The sequence below is a fragment of the Ambystoma mexicanum genome, chromosome 9 (assembly GCF_040938575.1).
Source record: "Ambystoma mexicanum isolate Mex_15411 chromosome 9, UKY_AmexF1_1, whole genome shotgun sequence".
Taxonomy (NCBI): Eukaryota; Metazoa; Chordata; class Amphibia; order Caudata; family Ambystomatidae; genus Ambystoma; species Ambystoma mexicanum.
Genome location: NC_090931.1, coordinates 1180227476 through 1180244779, shown reverse-complemented (window position 1 = coordinate 1180244779; position 17304 = coordinate 1180227476). Strand labels below are relative to the sequence as shown.

Genomic DNA, 17304 nt, shown 5'->3' with positions numbered 1-17304 from the left:
GACTTTAAGGATTTATTGGACTACTTTCATTTATGACATTCAGTTTCTTACCACTATCGGATGTCGCCAGTTTAGACCAAACCTTCCAAGCCAAGGGTTTTTTATGAATATATTTACATTGGTTGTGGTCAACGGCTGACTCTACATAGAACGCAATGGCAGAATATCTTAGGAACAGACAGGAAGAAACGGAAAATCTTTTTACACCGAGGGGCAGCAATAAACACGCATTCTTCAACCCCATACAGAAGCATGAGGACTTGAGAGCACTATTCTTCAAATTGGAACGACTTTCTAAAAAAGAAATCGACAAATACTGGGAGATAGTCTCCTTGGAAAACTATACTAAAAATGAACTAATACCCAGAGGATTACGCATTCTGATCTTCCCCAACTTCAACAATGATTTAGATAATGATTTAGCAGAGAAGTGGGAACAAAACCTAAATGGAAGTTCCCTAAAGATGATAGAACTTCTTATTGAACATGCAACGCGAGAACACAAGAGGACGATCGAACTAATTGACAAAACCAAAAAAGAAATTGTAGATAAAAAATCACAAGAAACGACAAAGGAGAAAAATTATAATACCATGCATGACATTCTAAAGAATTATCAAGATGAAGTGAAACTGAGAAAATTGAGGAAACACTACCGGGACGAAAGAGATTACCGAGATGATAGGGTATACACTTTCCAGGCAAAATACAATTCAACGACGAAATTTGGGTCTAAAACCAGCACACCCAACACATCATCGGCCAGTTCGGATGCTGATTCGGAACCTGAAACACAGAATACAGAAGAACTAATCAATATTAGTGATCCATTAGGGGTGAAAGCGAGTTCAAGTGGAAGATCATCCTCGGGATTCATGAATCAAATCAAGAGATACAAAAAAGGCAATAGAAATCCCATATTGAAACAGGTCCGTTTTCAGTTGCCACAGAACATTGGAGCAACACCCAGCACACCAGGAGGAGAGGAAGGAGGGGGGGTTCAAGATCTAACCAGTCAAGAATCACAAGAAAATGTAAATAAAAGGCTTACAAGAGCAACCTCAAGAGAAGTGAACAGAGTGAAATAGGCTCAAACTTAATTCTTAATTTATCATCTAGACCGATTTCAACTGAAGAAAGTATGCTTCTTAACAAAGGACTTTCGTTTGCGCCATCTACAATTCATAATGAGACAGATCTACATATCGATCTTTTCAAGTTTGTTCGAAAATTGAAACTAAAAAAGTTCTTTGCCACTAAGGCACCAGGCATGTACACACATCAACCCAAAGCCATTCATAGTGACCTAAGCATTAAAGAGATTGAAGAGATCTACTTACTAAGATCAATCGCAGAACCTATGGATTACGACATCACCAATGTATTAAGAGACTTCAATGTGCAACCCGATTCCTTATCAATGAAGGAGCTGAAACCGACATCTAAATTTGTACCTCAATTAGCAACTGACAATGTCATTGACACCTTTTACAAGGCAGTATCTCAAGATCTGTATAAAATGGATTTTAAAAATCCTCAATCCAAAACTAAACCCAATCTTACCCTCAGGGAACAAGAAGCATTACATCAATTGGAAACCGACCGCTCAATAATCATCAAAGAAGCGGACAAAGGAGGGAACATTGTTATTATGGACCGAGATGATTATTTGAAAATGGCCGGCAATCATCTCAACACCCCAGGTTGTTATGAGAAATTACCAGTCAACCCTACAAAAGAGTTCACACAAAAAGTGGAACTCTACATTTCGGAATGGTATCGAAAAGGTCTTATTTCGGACAATGAAAAGAGCTTTCTTACTATCAAGAACCCAACCATACCTATAATATAGTTCTTACCGAAAATCCACAAGCAATATGATTCAATACCAGAGGGCCGTCCGATTGTCAGTGGGATAGGTTGGGCAACAGAGAATATCTCACAGTATTTGGACAATATTTTGAGACCCAGGGCAACTCAACTAAAGGCATACCTTAAGGACACTACAGATGTCATCACTAAGAAACAATCTTGGAACTGGGAACATGATTGTTTTTTAGCAACCATGGATGTGAAAGCATTATATACCTCAATTCAACATACATGGGCTCTGAAAACTATTGATTATACCTTCAGGGAGGAGTCAGCCTCGATGTACCATCAAATTGTCATGATCAAGGAAATGTTAGAGCTTTCCCTACAATGCAACATTTTCAATTTCAACAATGTCTTTTATAGACAAACAAGAGGGGTTGCTATGGGCACCAAATATGCCCCAGCCCTAGCAAACCTCTTCATGGGACTGTTTGAGGATTCAGTCATATACAAGGACAAAGTGTATCAGAAGGATCTTATGTATTGGTTAAGATACATTGATGATGTGTTGATACTATGGAAAGGCACAGAAGCAGAATTCCAGGCTTTTTTAAACAGAATCAATGTTAATGAAATGGGTATACAATTCACGGGTGTCTGCGATGCTAATAGTATTGATTTTTTGGACCTTACAATATATATTGAACAAAACCAGATAAAAACGCGTACATTTCGTAAACCTACGGAGGTCAATGCCACCTTACATGCTACTAGTTGCCATCATCGTACAACGATTCTCAACATACCAGCAGGTGAATTCATAAGAGCAAGAAGAAATTGTCAGACCAAAGAATACTTTGAGAAAGAATGTGGGCTTCTACAATCAAGATTTCTGGCAAGAGGATATTCGAACAATTGTGTCGCTAAGGCATTGGACAAAAGTCTACAACTAACTCAGGAACAGACTCTAGCTAGTAAGAACAGATCTGCGGAGCCATCCACCATAGGATTCATCACGAAATTTGGTAACGACCACAAACATGTGAGAAAAATACTGGCCAAACACTGGAATCTCTTGAAATTGGATGACCATATTTCCAATTTTATTGACAACAAACCACGAATCATCTTTAAGAGAGCACAGACACTCAAAAACAAACTAAGCCCTTCAGACTTACCGGACCTACCAGAGGGAACATCGAATTGGCTACAATCTACCTATGGCTTCAGGAAATGTGGAACTTGCACCATTTGCAAATATGCACATGAAAAAACAGATTGTTTCAAGGGCAGCAATAACAAGACTATAAAAATCAAGCAATCTATAAACTGTAGGACAAAATATGTGGTTTATGCGATTGTATGTGTGTGCAAATTAATATACATTGGAAGCACCATTAGGGAACTCAGGACTAGAGTACGTGAACATCTTGCCAAAATTGGAAGCCAGGACCCTAGACTGCCTCTTGCCTGTCATTGGCAAGAGAAACATCAATTGGATAACAAAGCTGACATCAAGTTCATTGGCCTTCAAAAAGTTACCCTTGGAAGACGTGGAGGTGACAGAGAAAAGAGACTCAGACAAACTGAGGCGAAAATGATTTGCAAATTCAATTCAACAGTACTCGGACTTAATTCTGATAATGAAATGGTGTCCTTTTTATAGTTACAACTTTGTGGTAACTATAATGAAGAGTAAACATTCTTACCAGTTTATGTACATTATTCCATATTATTGTCTTCTTTATTAAGACATTTTCTCTTTCATACATTCACACACATGTTTTTTCTATGCAATTCTGCCTTTTTTTGATAATTTATCAAAAGTTCATGACGTGCAGACTTTATTTGAATACATATTACTTCTCAATTTGCCACTCAACATATACCTTTATCGCATTTTCACTCCATTACAATATGGCCACCAGTGAACATACGACTAAACATGAAGGAAGGACATTCTATGAGAATTGTTCCCTTAGCAACATATAAAACAACAGTGAGGACGCATAATGGCGCCCCCTTGAGACTTGTAGCAATTCTGCGATTGTACGCGCTTAATCTGAACAGCAGGTAAGAGAGCGTCTGAATTTTTCACGCATCCACATTCTCATGCGATTTTCGCGTACGCGAACGCGTGTGAATCGACTACCAAGTTTTTCACGCTAAGATTCTGTAATTTCACGCGCACGCGATTGTGCATACTCACCCTGTATAAAACTACTCGCACGCTTTATCATGTATTAGGCGCACGCGATCGTACGCATCCAGTAAAGAATACGTCTCTATCCATAATTACGATTTCACGCGATCACATTTTCACGCGGTCAGATGAGATAAGAGCATTTTTTCACGCGCACGCGAATGTGCGTATTATAACTGTAGAGATGTATTTTTACGCTTCAACATGGATTATCGCGCACGCGTTTGTGCGCTTTGAGTTTAGTATACGTGGCAAGCCAGCACGCGATCGTACGCATCCAGTACAGAATACGTCCCTATCCTTAATTACGATTTCACGCGACCACATTTTCACGCGGTCAGATGCGATAAGAGCATTTTTTCACGCGCACGCGAATGTGCGTACTATAATTGTAGAGATGTACTTTTACGCTTCAACATGGACTATCGCGCACGCGTTTGTGCGCTTTGAGTTCAGTATACGTGGCAAGCCAGCATTACGATTTTACGGGTTGACATTCTCACGCGAGGCACTAGGATCCTTTCATTGTATCATATTTTCTCACGCGGGATTACCTTGCAAGTACTCATACGTGTAATATGTCTTTCCACGTATATTTTCACACGCGAAAGCGTACCATCAGTTATTAGGAGTGCGAAGCTAATCTTTTCACGTGTAATTTTGGTTTTTAACTAATAATCCTTAATATTCAAGAACACACGCCATTTGGTAACCCAATACCCAGTGCATTATTCACTTTTTGAGCTTTATATTAGGGTAAGACAAGAGTTTATTTATCATATCATAAAAAAATTATTTGTTTATTTTTGCTTTTTCAGGGATTTATCCCAATGATATATGGAAGCTTATCTTTCACATCTTGTGACAGGGGCCTCTTACATGACCATAAGGTAACATGTTTCCACTTGTTTCTGAGACATACAATGACCATTACAAATTGCTTGTTTTAGTAATTTATTGTGTACAATAACTAATGGAGATTTTGTATTTATCTTCTTTTTGAATCTCACCCCTTCTCTCCTACCCTTTTTTCCCATCCATTTATTGTCTGGCTTTTTATTTTTATTTTTATTATTTTTACATCTATGTACTTTTGTGTGTATGCATCTCACCTAAAAATGTTTATTTTTCTATGCTGATCTAACTTCAATACTCAAACCGTTACTTTAATGTTTTGGATACATGCACATATTTTTCTTTGTGATTATTTATGTGTTTATTTTTTGTCTTTTTATGACTTTATTAAGACTAATCAATAGCCCTGATTTGAGAAAGGTCCTTGGAGGACCGAAACACGTGTCATCAACGTTAAGGGCAATTTTTTCTGAAAAATAAAAAATAAAAAATATAAAATTAAAAAAATAAGTCTCGTGTGCAAGAATCAGGCGCAGTCTCCTTCCAGGTCACCTATACTTCACACTATTCAGCAAGGGGTCTTGTACTTGGCTAAACCCCCGACTTGGTGGGACGCGACTTTAAGGATTTATTGGACTACTTTCATTTATGACATTCAGTTTCTTACCACTATCGGATGTCGCCAGTTTAGACCAAACCTTCCAAGCCAAGGGTTTTTTATGAAAGCTTCAAAATATGTTGGTCTCTTTTGAAGATGACATTGCATCAATAGAGTTGCCTACCTGCTTGACTTACACCCTACATGGAAAATGATCCATCCAGTATTCCACGTTTCTCTACTTTGCCTTATGTGGGGAGACCTGCTGATCATTTGCAGATGGCTAAACCACCTCCAATAGAAGTAAAGGGAGAAAAGGAATATGAGGTCAAAGGGATCTGTGATTCACGTTTCCGCCAGGAAGTGTTGCAGTATCTGGTACACTGGAAAGGTTACAACATCTGTGATCAGACCTGGGAGCCTGCACATTATCTCGATGCTTCATTGTCTTTGACCCTTCAAATCTAGATACAACTGTCTTGGAGGAGGGCATGCTGTCATGATCACCCGCATCATTCTGCCATACCAAATGGCCCCGCTATGGCGCGTTTTACAAGTGCAAGTAACGGTATAGTCTTTACGCAGTCCTCTCCATGGTACGCCTGCAGATTGACGTTCTAGCTTTGAATTCTTCTAATGCCGGCAAAGGATTGCTGCATCTCAATTGTCCTGTAAGTGGCTACAGCACTTGTTTCCTCGCTCTTGCCTTTTTTTATTGAATCCTCATTACTCTTGAACTTCTGTCCACCATTTGAACCTCTTTTTGTGAATCCTCTCATTTTGTTTGTGCCTGCCACTGTGAGTATTGGAAGCCATCTTCATCTGCTACACTTGAAGTTTGTTGGTGACTATCCTCATTACTCTCAGAGGGCTTTTTTTCCCAGGAGTTTCCCCTCTGTGCTGTGCTTGGGTCTGTGCTCTGAAGCAGCCCTACTGAACACCCTCCATATACAACAGGGGTGCCAGCCTGGCCTCTTCTGATGACAGAACCTTTATCTTGAATGCCCGCAGTCGGCAGAAGTCTCTGGTAAGGCAGCAGCATTCTAGCAAAACTGAAAGTATCCTTTGCTCTGTGTACGATCACAAGGTTTGCATGTGTCTTTTTATTCTGGGTAGTTGCGGTTAGTAATCTATGAATTGGTTTATGTTTGCACTTGACTGAGCTTGCTATTTTTTTGCATGGCACATCCCTCAACATGCTCACGTTATTCCTCGTTCTTCCATATTTTGCGCAAGGAATGGGGAATATTCATGTTCCGCCCCCTATTTGTTTCTTTGTTTGTTTGTGATGCTCTGATTACTTACTGGTAATCTTCATTACTCCTAGCCCTACTCTTCCTCGTCTCAATACTTACTTCATGAGGCACCTGCCTCCGACACAGGACCTTCTTCTATTTCTTTAAATCTCTATAACTTCTCCCCCACATCCATGTCACTCAGTTTCATATTACCAAGCCGGAGCATGGGACCTTCCCTGCAGGGAGGGTGAGGAGGGTCGTCAGTACTGTGACGAGGAAGAGTAGGACTAGGAGTAATGAAGATTACAAGTAAGTAATCAGAGCATTACCTCCACGTCCACTCTTCCTCGCCCCAGTACTTACTTCATGAGGTATACCAAAGCAGCAACGGGGAAAAGGTCCCAATGAGACACAGAGCCAAAAACAGTGCAGCAAAACACACGCCAGCAGATTGACGTTCTAGCTTTGAATTCTTCTGAATGTTTGTTTGTGATGCTCTGATTACTTACTGGTAATCTTCATTACTCCTAGCCCTACTCTTCCTCGTCACAATACTTACTTCATGAGGCACCTGCCTCCGACACAGGACCTTCTTCTATTTCTTTAAATCTCTATAACTTCTCCCCCACATCCATGTCACTCAGTTTCATATTACCAAGCCGGAGCATGGGACCTTTTCTGCAGGGAGGGTGAGGAGGCTCGTCAGTACTGTGACGAGGAAGAGTAGGACTAGGAGTAATGAAGATTACCAGTAAGTAATCAGAGCATTACCTCCACGTCCACTCTTCCTCGCCCCAGTACTTACTTCATGAGGTATACCAAAGCAGCAACGGGGAAAAGGTCCCAATGAGACACAGAGCCAAAAACAGTGCAGCAAAGCACACCCACAATAACTCTTAAATCACATCCCCACAGACAAAACTCCAACCACGAAGGAACCAACCCCCGAGTGGGAGAAACTCAACCCAGAGCGGTTGATGAAAATGCCTAGACCAGCCAAGGCGGCAGCCATACAAATATCTTGCAGAGAAAAACTCTCCTTGCATCGGCCCATGAAGCCGACAAACCCCTGGCAGACCGCCCCTGTTTGTGCGCAGGCACAGGCAGGCCAGAAGCCACATAGGCCCTAGAGATCACAACCCGGAACCACCGGAAAATGGAAACCACAGATGCGTTATGCCCAGCCCCAGCCGGACCACAAGCAATCAGAAAACTATCAGATTGGTGGAAAAAGCAAACCAAGCCAAATACTCCAACGCGTCCCGCCGGACATCAATGTTAAGCCGAGCCACCTCCTCAGGCATTCTTGGATCATGAAAGAAGTCAGGGAGAACCAGACCCTGAGACGTGTGAAAACCAAGAGACAACTGAAGGGAGAAACATCGGACCACACCCCGGCAACACCGAGTCTGGCAGCACCCTCAGGAAAGGAGCGTGACATACGAGAGCCCCAATCTCCCCAAGCCTACGGGCAGAAGTGAGGGCAATAAGAAAAGCAGATTTCAGTGTAAGATGTTTGATATCAATCTCGGAAATGGGCTCAAAAGGAGGCCCGTGAAGGAACCGTAATACAAGAGGGAGATCCCAAGAGGAAAGCCCTTTATCAGCACAAGGATGGGAAGAAGAAAAACCCTGGATCAACTTCCCCACTAACACCTCCCCATCCAAGTGACGGTCAGAGTCCCCCAAAAGGAATTTCATGGAGGCCCACTGAGAGCGAAGCCTGGAAAAACTGCTAGGCCCCTGTCAAAACCCCTCCTGGAGGAACCGAAGGATAGAAGAGGCCAGAACGCAGGGGAGGGATCCCAGACCGTCCATACCAGTCTCGGAAATGCCCCAATGTCTGCCTAACACCTTCAGAGTGGAGGGTCTAAGAGCATCCATTTGGACTCAACTACAGGATCTGAGAACCCCTGAGATATCAACCTAGACTGAGCAATAGCCACACCGCCCATTGCATCCGGTGGAATTCCAATCGCAGATCCCCTTGAAGGGGACACGGCCACCTCGGAACCAGCCAAGGTTCCTAGGACCGAAGCTCCAACAGAGAGGGGAGCCAACTCCGGCGGGACCAGAACGGAGCTAACAACAACACAGTCACCCTGGACACTCTGATGCGCCAAACCACCCGGGGCAGAAGGGGAATAGGCGGAAAGGCATAAAGGAAAACCCCAAGGCCACTGTACAGAGAGGGCGTCCATCCCCCAATCCCCTCAGCCTGAAACCGAGAGCAGAAGAGGGGAACTTCTGCTGAGGCCAGGGATGCAAACAGGTCTAGAACCAGGGACCCTAATCTGACACAGGTCACCGCAAAGACCTGGGCCAACAGGACCAGTTCCGCAGAGGAGTGAAAACCGGCGTCTGAGAAGATCCGCTTGAACATTGTCCACCTTTCTGATACGTGAGGCCACCAGAGACACCAGATGAGAGTCCTCCCAGGTGCCTATCAGCGCTGCCAGAGCATTCAAGAAATGGCCGGAACGGTGTCCAGTCAACTCGTCGAAAAAAAACTGGTCGACTGCAATTTGGTCGACGCAATTTGGTCGAAAACCATTTCGTCGAAAATTTTTTTTTATTTATATATTTATTTTTGGGTTTTCGTTTTGTTAAAAAATGGGTTTTTAGAGAAAAAAAGGGGGTTGGGGGGGGGACCCCCCCAAAAAAAAAAAAAAAGGGTTAAAATAGAAAAAAAAAAAAATTCGACGAAATGGTTTTCGACCAATTTGATTCGACCATTTGTCTGGTCGACCAATTTTTTTCGACGAATTCACTGGCAACCGCCGGAACCCCTTTTTGCAGTTGACATATGCCAAGGCCGTCGTATTGTCCGATCGGACCAAAAACCGCCGACCGTCCAGCAACTCCTCGAAGTACACCAGAGCTTGGACAATGGCACAACTCTTGCCAATTGGATGATCGCCGGCTCTCCCCAGATCTCACAACCCTTGAGCTGAGAGGACCCCCAATGTAGACCCTTTCTGCTGGTGTTGGTAGTAGCAGAGGCCACAGGAGGAAGGACCATGCACACCTCAGCCTGTAGACCTGAAACCCCCCGCCACCATAGCAGGGACACTCACAGCGCTGGGGACACTGAAAACAAAACTACGAAAGCCGAGATGTCGGGAGCCAATGGGAGAGAGTATAAGACACCAGGAGACCGAAGACGGGCTCAAGGAACTGGAAAACATGCAAGACGCCACGTGCCCCGTAACTTCAGCAACAGGCGAGCCGAGACATACTGCCTTCTGAGAACCCAGCCCAGAACAGCCAGCAAGCGCCCCCCCTGCACAACATCCAGAGTACGCTCTCCCCAGACGTCCGGACAAGCAGTGCAGGGTCTTGAGACCCATAAGCAGGTGACACATCCTAGAAGGCATAGGGACCAGGAACACCCGCAAGTAGAAAACTTGACCCTGAACAGGGAGAGGAACGGGCAAGACAGTAACCCACAACAACCATTCGGAGGGAAATCACAGACGTTGAAACAGGCCTGCGCCACAATATAACAGCATGCTTGTCAGCCCACAAAAAGATCTGACCTATCAAAAGGAAGATACTGGACAGCCCAGAAGTCCAGCAGACTATGGCCCCCTCAGCCGACAGAGGAGCCACCAGGCTGGGGTCAAAAGGGCAGAGTACTGTCACAAAGTGGGGCAAAGCAATCCATCCCTGATAGCCGACATCAAAGTCAACCCCCTACCTGAGGTATGCCTATACTGGAAAACCCACTGAAGTGACATCCCCCTCCACCGGCACCAGGGGCTCTGAGAACCCCTCTAAGCACAGACATGTGCCACCATGTGCCCTATCACTGCCCAAAAGTCTGAGAGGAGGTGTGAAAGCAACACGTCGGCACCGGAGGACCTAGGCCCTAAAAGAAGAGACACTGGGAACCCCATGCATGGCCGTTACTTCCATGATGCATTTTCCATAATCCCATGCCGGACAAGGGAAAAGCAAATCAACTCCTTTGACTTTCCCTCGCGCAGTTTAGAGGAAGAGGACAGGACAAGGAGTCTGCGTCCATAGCTAGCACAGACCCAAACACACCACTAACACGCCACATGGCTGAGAGGTGGCTTGAGCCCTGTATCCAGTAGCTGGTAGCCCCATGCTCTAAATTGTTCCAAAGCGTCGGTCTAGGAAGGATGAAGGACCGAGTCAGCACCGCTGAGACTCGAACCCGAAGTGTAGACTATGCCAGGCCGGTACCCCTCCGGCCGCTTGCAGACGTGCCCAAATCTGCGCCGTATTCACAGGCAGCACGCAAGGAATGCAGCCAACATCCGGTGCATCCTGGGCTGTGTGTGTCTGAGGAGCGGGTGGTATGTGACATGCCTGTGACAGTACAGAGCCCCCACACTTTCAAATACTCTGTCACAGTCACCCCACGACAAGAGGCAGAGAGGCCTCACAACAAAAAGGGAAGGCTAGCCCATACTGCCAAGTGCTTGCCATCATTTCCAATAAAGATGTGTACACAGAGCACGAGGTAACGGCCTTTCGAAGGAGTCAAGATGGTCATACCAGCAAGAGAGGGGAAAACATCAAGCACAGTCCTCCCCTCTCCTTACCTTCCCCCAGATAATGCAGCTAACATCCGGTGCATCCTGGGCCGTGTGTCTCTGAGGAGCGGGTGGTATGTGACATGCCTGCGACAGAACAGAGCCCCCGCACTTTCAAATACTCTGTCACAGTCACCCCACAACAAGAAGCAGAGAGGCCTCACAACAAAAGGGAAGGCTTAGCCCATACTGCAAAGTGCTTGCCATCATTTCCAATAAAGATGTGCACACAAAGCACGAGGAAAACAGCATGTTGAAGGAGTCAAGATGGCCATACCAGCAGGAGAGGGGAAAAATATCAAGCACAGTCCTCCCCTCTCCTTACCTTCCCCCATATAATGCAGCTAACATCCGGTGCATCCTGGGCACTCCCAAAGACTCTCTGCCACTATCACCCCACAACAAGAAGCAGAGAGGCCTCACAACAAAAGGGACGGCTAGCCCATACTGCCAAGTCGAATCAAGATGGCCAAAACAGGAGGAGAGGGGAAAAACATCAAGCCCAGTCCTCCCCTCTCCTTACCTTCCCCCGGCCGTGCAGGACCCGGGACACAATGCTCACGCTGCGGTCCGGAGCCCAGCAAAGAACCGAGCGAGACAATCTAGCTCAACTGTGACCCCAAGCCCTGCAGGGGGCCCAGGAGCAGCGCCGCACCTGAGGGAGCCGAGGGCCCCGCCACACAGCCCCCCCCAGGGGGCCAGCAATCGGTGCTCCCTGGTGCCCCGCACCGGGAAGAAAAAGTCCAACCTGCCGGAGGCAGGAAAAATTAAACTGAGTGACATGGATGTGGGGGAGGAGTTATAGAGATTTAAAGAAATAGAAGAAGGTCCTGTGTCGGAGGCAGGTGCCTCATGAAGTAAGTACTGGGACGAGGAAGAGTGGACGTGGAGGTAATGTATGTCGCGCAAAGCGCTCAACACCACGCAAAGTAGTAAAGCACCCAGGCGAAGTGAGTGCAGATCCACACAACGTTTAATCCATGAATCAGCAACTTGTGTTTTGCATGCCACAAAGTGCACTTTTTACCTTTGCGGCGTGCACAACTCATGAACTGAAACGGGCCCTTAATGCAAGCATCAATTCTAACAGCGGCAGTAATTCCGTTACCAATAAAAATAAACGGCACTTTTTTTTTACGGGCACATTTTCACTGCACCAGTGAACTTGTAGTAAGGCCTAATATATTCTTCCGGGGTTAACAACGTAGTCCAAGTGCCTCTAACCTAAAAGAAAGCATGCAGCATTTACCTCAAAGAAAGGTAATATTGGAGACAATTGAGTTATGCTGACATTTTTCTGAGAATTCTACATTTGTTTTGCATTCTACAGTGAACTAAACAGTAAAGTAGGTCATACATGGATATAAGATGTGTACATCACATGTGCAGGCAGTTCAAGTATCTAGTCCCGTTGCATCTGGTTGACAGTGCGCTCCCAGCTCGTTTAATCCATTCTAAATACACGACCGATAGGTAATGACTAACGAGATATCGCGGAACTCTCTCGTGATCTGTGTCAGAATGATAAATAGAGTAGCTAATTGTACTTGGAAATCCAAACGCAGTAGTAATGTAAGCACCTTACACAGTCCTAAATTGCACATTTTTCATACTAATGGAGCTTTTAAGTTACCCGCCGTGGTACTGTTAATGGGATTCTCTTTAATGAGGATGATTTTGTCAATATATTCTCGAGGTGAAGTTAGCAATTTCAGTGTATTTAAATTCACCCCGTTGTCTACAGGAATGACAGTTAAAAAATGGAGGTTGGCATTCGTGATTAATTCCCATTTTGTGTAACTAGCTCGATTGTAACGCCATGACTGGTGTATAGTAGGCTTTTTAAGTGATGGTCAAGAAAACGAAGAATAAGCACCTTTGACCTTCCAGCAGGCTTCTATCCTTGCCCAAGGCCCGCCAGCCTCTTCTGTTGTCATCGGAGTTGCAGACTAAAACAAAACAGCTATTTACCTTTTAGTTGAAGTGTTTCATAATTCAGTGGAAATAATATTGCAGTTAATAAAACACTGTGCGCTGTTATTTTTAATTATAAAAGAGGGAAGTGCACCATGCACATCATTAATTTTAACAAACAAAGCAAATAACGACTTCAGACAATAAATTCCATTTTATTTCCTCTATTTATAACAATGGATGTAATTAATTGGCAGACACACAGCATTAGCTATCTGATTAAGTGGAGGCCTCATAAATTGGAGTGAATTAATATTAGCCAATCTAATATGTTTTGCACAAACTTAAAACGTGCATCTGGTTATTAAAAAATAGTTGCACGTTCTTTGCAAAAGGCACATGGTACTGAATCACATTCACTATTCTGTTGTAATTTATGTCTTTGAAGTCACCCTTTAATGGCATGTTTTGATATTTCTACAAGGGACGTCAATTAACTAACATGCCTGGGGTTGTGGAAGTGATGTCACCTGTTCTTCGATTGTGATGACATCAAATGAAATAACACCAAATGACATTTACCCCAATGTTATCACCTGAAGTGAAGTGAATGTAAGGTCTAACGAATGTACAAAAGCTTACGTTTCATAAAAGACCACAAAGGTTACCAACCACAGTTTAACTAGATTGCTGCCTTGACAGGCCATGGGGGTGCGGGGTGGTCATGATCTGACAGGGATAAACCCATACACCCAACATAGGCCAGATCACTGCCATGAATATTCCACTACAGCCTCATATGGCCATTTACTGTCAACGTATACCAATTATAGATCCACATGTCAGGTCTAGAAATCATATGACAAGTAAAACAACACATATGCAGGTGCTGCCATAATACAGTATGAGTAATATAGCCTATGTTTTAGAATATTGCCATCTAATGTCCAGTATAGCCTTATTGACCCCAAGTTGATTCCACAGACAATGAGACCCATAAAATAGCAGCACGCTAAAGCATTTTGTCCACAACTATTGCTTCCCTATTGGATTTCAATTCGATCAACCAATATGACAATCTCTCAATCTCATATGAATGACTTATGCAGACACAATGAGTGATTTGCTGTCCTCAGACTAGGTCTTCCTGGTCAGAATATAGTGTACGATTCAGGCAGTCTGTTGGCAATTTGTTTTTGAGTTTTGTCAAAATATTGCCATGTTTTGGATATCAGCTGTATTTGCTTTGAATCTCCATTTTCTCTTTTCCTTCTTTCTTTCTAACTCTTGTTTGATTTGTTTTAGTTTTTAAGTACTTAGAAATTGTTATTACAAATTGTACACCTGTGATAAAGAATACAATACGTGAAATATTCATAAATGCAAGTATCCAGCACAGCGTGTTGAAGCTCCTGTAGATCAGAGAGCCGATACGATGACATACCACTATGTGTTATTTATGAACACAGGTTGCTGGCTCTCCCTCCTGAAGAGAGACATCACAGGGACACCACAGTGGGTGTTAGTTATACACACCTGTTGCAGGGCTGTCCGTTCTCAGTAGCCATCCAATGAGACAACCCACAGTGACTTCCCGCACTGTTCAAATACATAGTTCTCCCTGTTGGGGCACACCTTCTTGTTTGATTTCTAGTTCTACATCCCCGTCCCAGACAGATTAGGGGTGCAGCCTTCAGTGTAACATTATAGCCTCATAGCACAGGTATGATCAAAATATATAAGTTACAGATTTGTATATCCAGGTCCTTCCGCAGAAGAGGAATAGCCAACTGGAATAAAGCCCCACACACTATATTAAGTAAGAAAGAGTGCTCTACTTTGTTTTTACGACAGACAAACTTTTACCATAATGTCAAATTTGTAGAAGCAATGTGAAATCAAATTTGAATGCAAAAGTCCATAACCAATAAACTGAAAGGGAACCCATGACTCCTCAATGTGTTTTGATCTGTGCATGGATGATCAAGGGACCACTCTGTTTAAGTGACTCCACCAATGCTACAAGCAGTTCTCCCCTGAAATTGACTGTAACTAAGTATATATAAACAGACTGTTACTGAATCTGCATATCCTGATTTTTGCCTGTAACAGTTTTTGCTCCACTGTAACCAGAGATGTTTTTCCTGTTGCATGTAACAGTTTTTTGCTCAACTGTAAACAGAGCTGTTCTTGTGACCGTGCCATGATGCCTCAGGGCTGCTGGGCGCTATATAAATGTAAATAGATAGATAGATAGATAGATAGATAGATAGATAGATAGATAGATAGATATGAGGACCAAGAGGCTGACCCCACTGCATTTTACACATATATGCCACATGCCATATATGCCATTGACCATACATGTCTGAGCTATATGGTCAGCAGAATATAATTGGACCTTGCTACGATTCAAACTTCTGACCTGCAGAACATGGATCGATCCCAGCAGTGAGCACTTAACCCGATGAGCTATTTCACTAGATACTTCTCCTTATATGTGCATACCCCACAATTTGCTAATGCACTGGCTCTGAGGGTTGCATTTATTATTAACATCACACGTATTATTACAGTGCTTATGAGCAAAAGGATTATGTAAATGCCAACTATTAAACAGTAGTGCTATATTTTGTTTAAAAAAGGATGGGCGGGGACAAAAGAGGATGGCGTGTAGCTACACTAATAAATGTTTCTTTTTAACTGCACAATTGATTAGAACAACATGGTGTATAACATTTACATAGCTAACCAAGTTAAACGCTCCACTCTGCCACGTCCCAGCCTGGACATTCCTGCTTCGGTTGATAGATTTTGTACTATCACATTTCATAGTAATAACACCTATTTTTACAACACTAAGAAACAGGCTGACTCAAGAGTCAGACATGACGTGCTAGACATGAGAAAAGAACGCAATACCAACTATTTTACCTGTATACAGGAAAATCTAGGCCACTGAAACGTGGATTATTTTTTAAACAAAATTATAGTCTGCAGCAACATAAAACAATCAAGTTGCCTAAAAAAAGAATCCCTGCATCTGGCACATCCAGTCTGCCCGGCCATTAAAAACAAACATTAATTTACACAGGGACGTCATTGCACCAAAATGCCAGGGGTAGCACAAGTGACATCACACGACCCTTGACCCCTGATGACATCACAGGAAGTGATCTCATTTGACCCCACCCTGAAGTGATATCACGGGAAGCAATGGAACACGACATTTCACCCATTGACAAAACAGGAAGTGGTATCACATAACATTGTACACTACGAAAGATATGGTTACGATACCACTATAATGTGATGTACATTTCATACAAGAATGGATCGCCATATGTATCGCTAAGATCAGTGTATATAGGCCCATATTACCAAATTACTGTGAATGCAAGCAGACGTCCATGACCAAATGATAATGATGTGTTATTATATATCACTTACGCTTAAGCATTTTATATAGAAAAAATGTACACCCAATATCGCCCAACCTGTGTTGGTACTCATTTATCGACCTCAGAAGGATGAAAGGCTGAGTTGAGGCGTTTAAGAACAGACTAAATCAGTGACTCACCCCCTGAAGTGTGCCTGAAAAAAACATTTCATGAGTCTAGTAATTGTATCGAATTCCAGAAAGACACATTGGGCCTCATCACGACTTGGGCGGTAACGGTAACGCTATTAGCGCGGGCGATATTAGCCCTACCGCCGAACTCCCCGGCACTAATAGCGCCGGATCATGAGTTCAGCGGTAATGTAAGTCCCCATTCCCTACTGAGCCCATTCATGAATGCCCCAATCCCCTATTGGGCTCAATGGGGAATCTTCACGCCCAGGAGCTTGCATTACAAAATCTTTTTTTTTTTTTTTAGAGTTCGCAAGAGAGACCTCATAGGTCGCAGTTGTGACCTCAGGTGACCCCTAAATGACGTCCCTGCATTTAGAGCTGCATATTTGCAAATAAGGCACGTGAGAAAGTTAAACTTCACAGGGTGAATTCCAAAAATAAATAGAGCTATGACATCCTGCTTTATTTCCTTTTCCACACTGCCTCTGCATTCTTCACCAGGGGTCGCTCAAGCAGCACCAGAGGTCGCAGGGAATTCACCA

The 17304-nt window shown here is 43.6% G+C and overlaps 1 protein-coding gene across 3 annotated transcripts in view; it reads right to left on the bottom strand.

Annotated features, from left to right (window-relative positions):
• LRP1B (LDL receptor related protein 1B) overlaps positions 1-17304 on the bottom strand; it is a 4835697-nt gene that overhangs the window by 1651796 nt on the left and 3166597 nt on the right. The gene's annotated exons all lie outside the window — the stretch shown is intronic.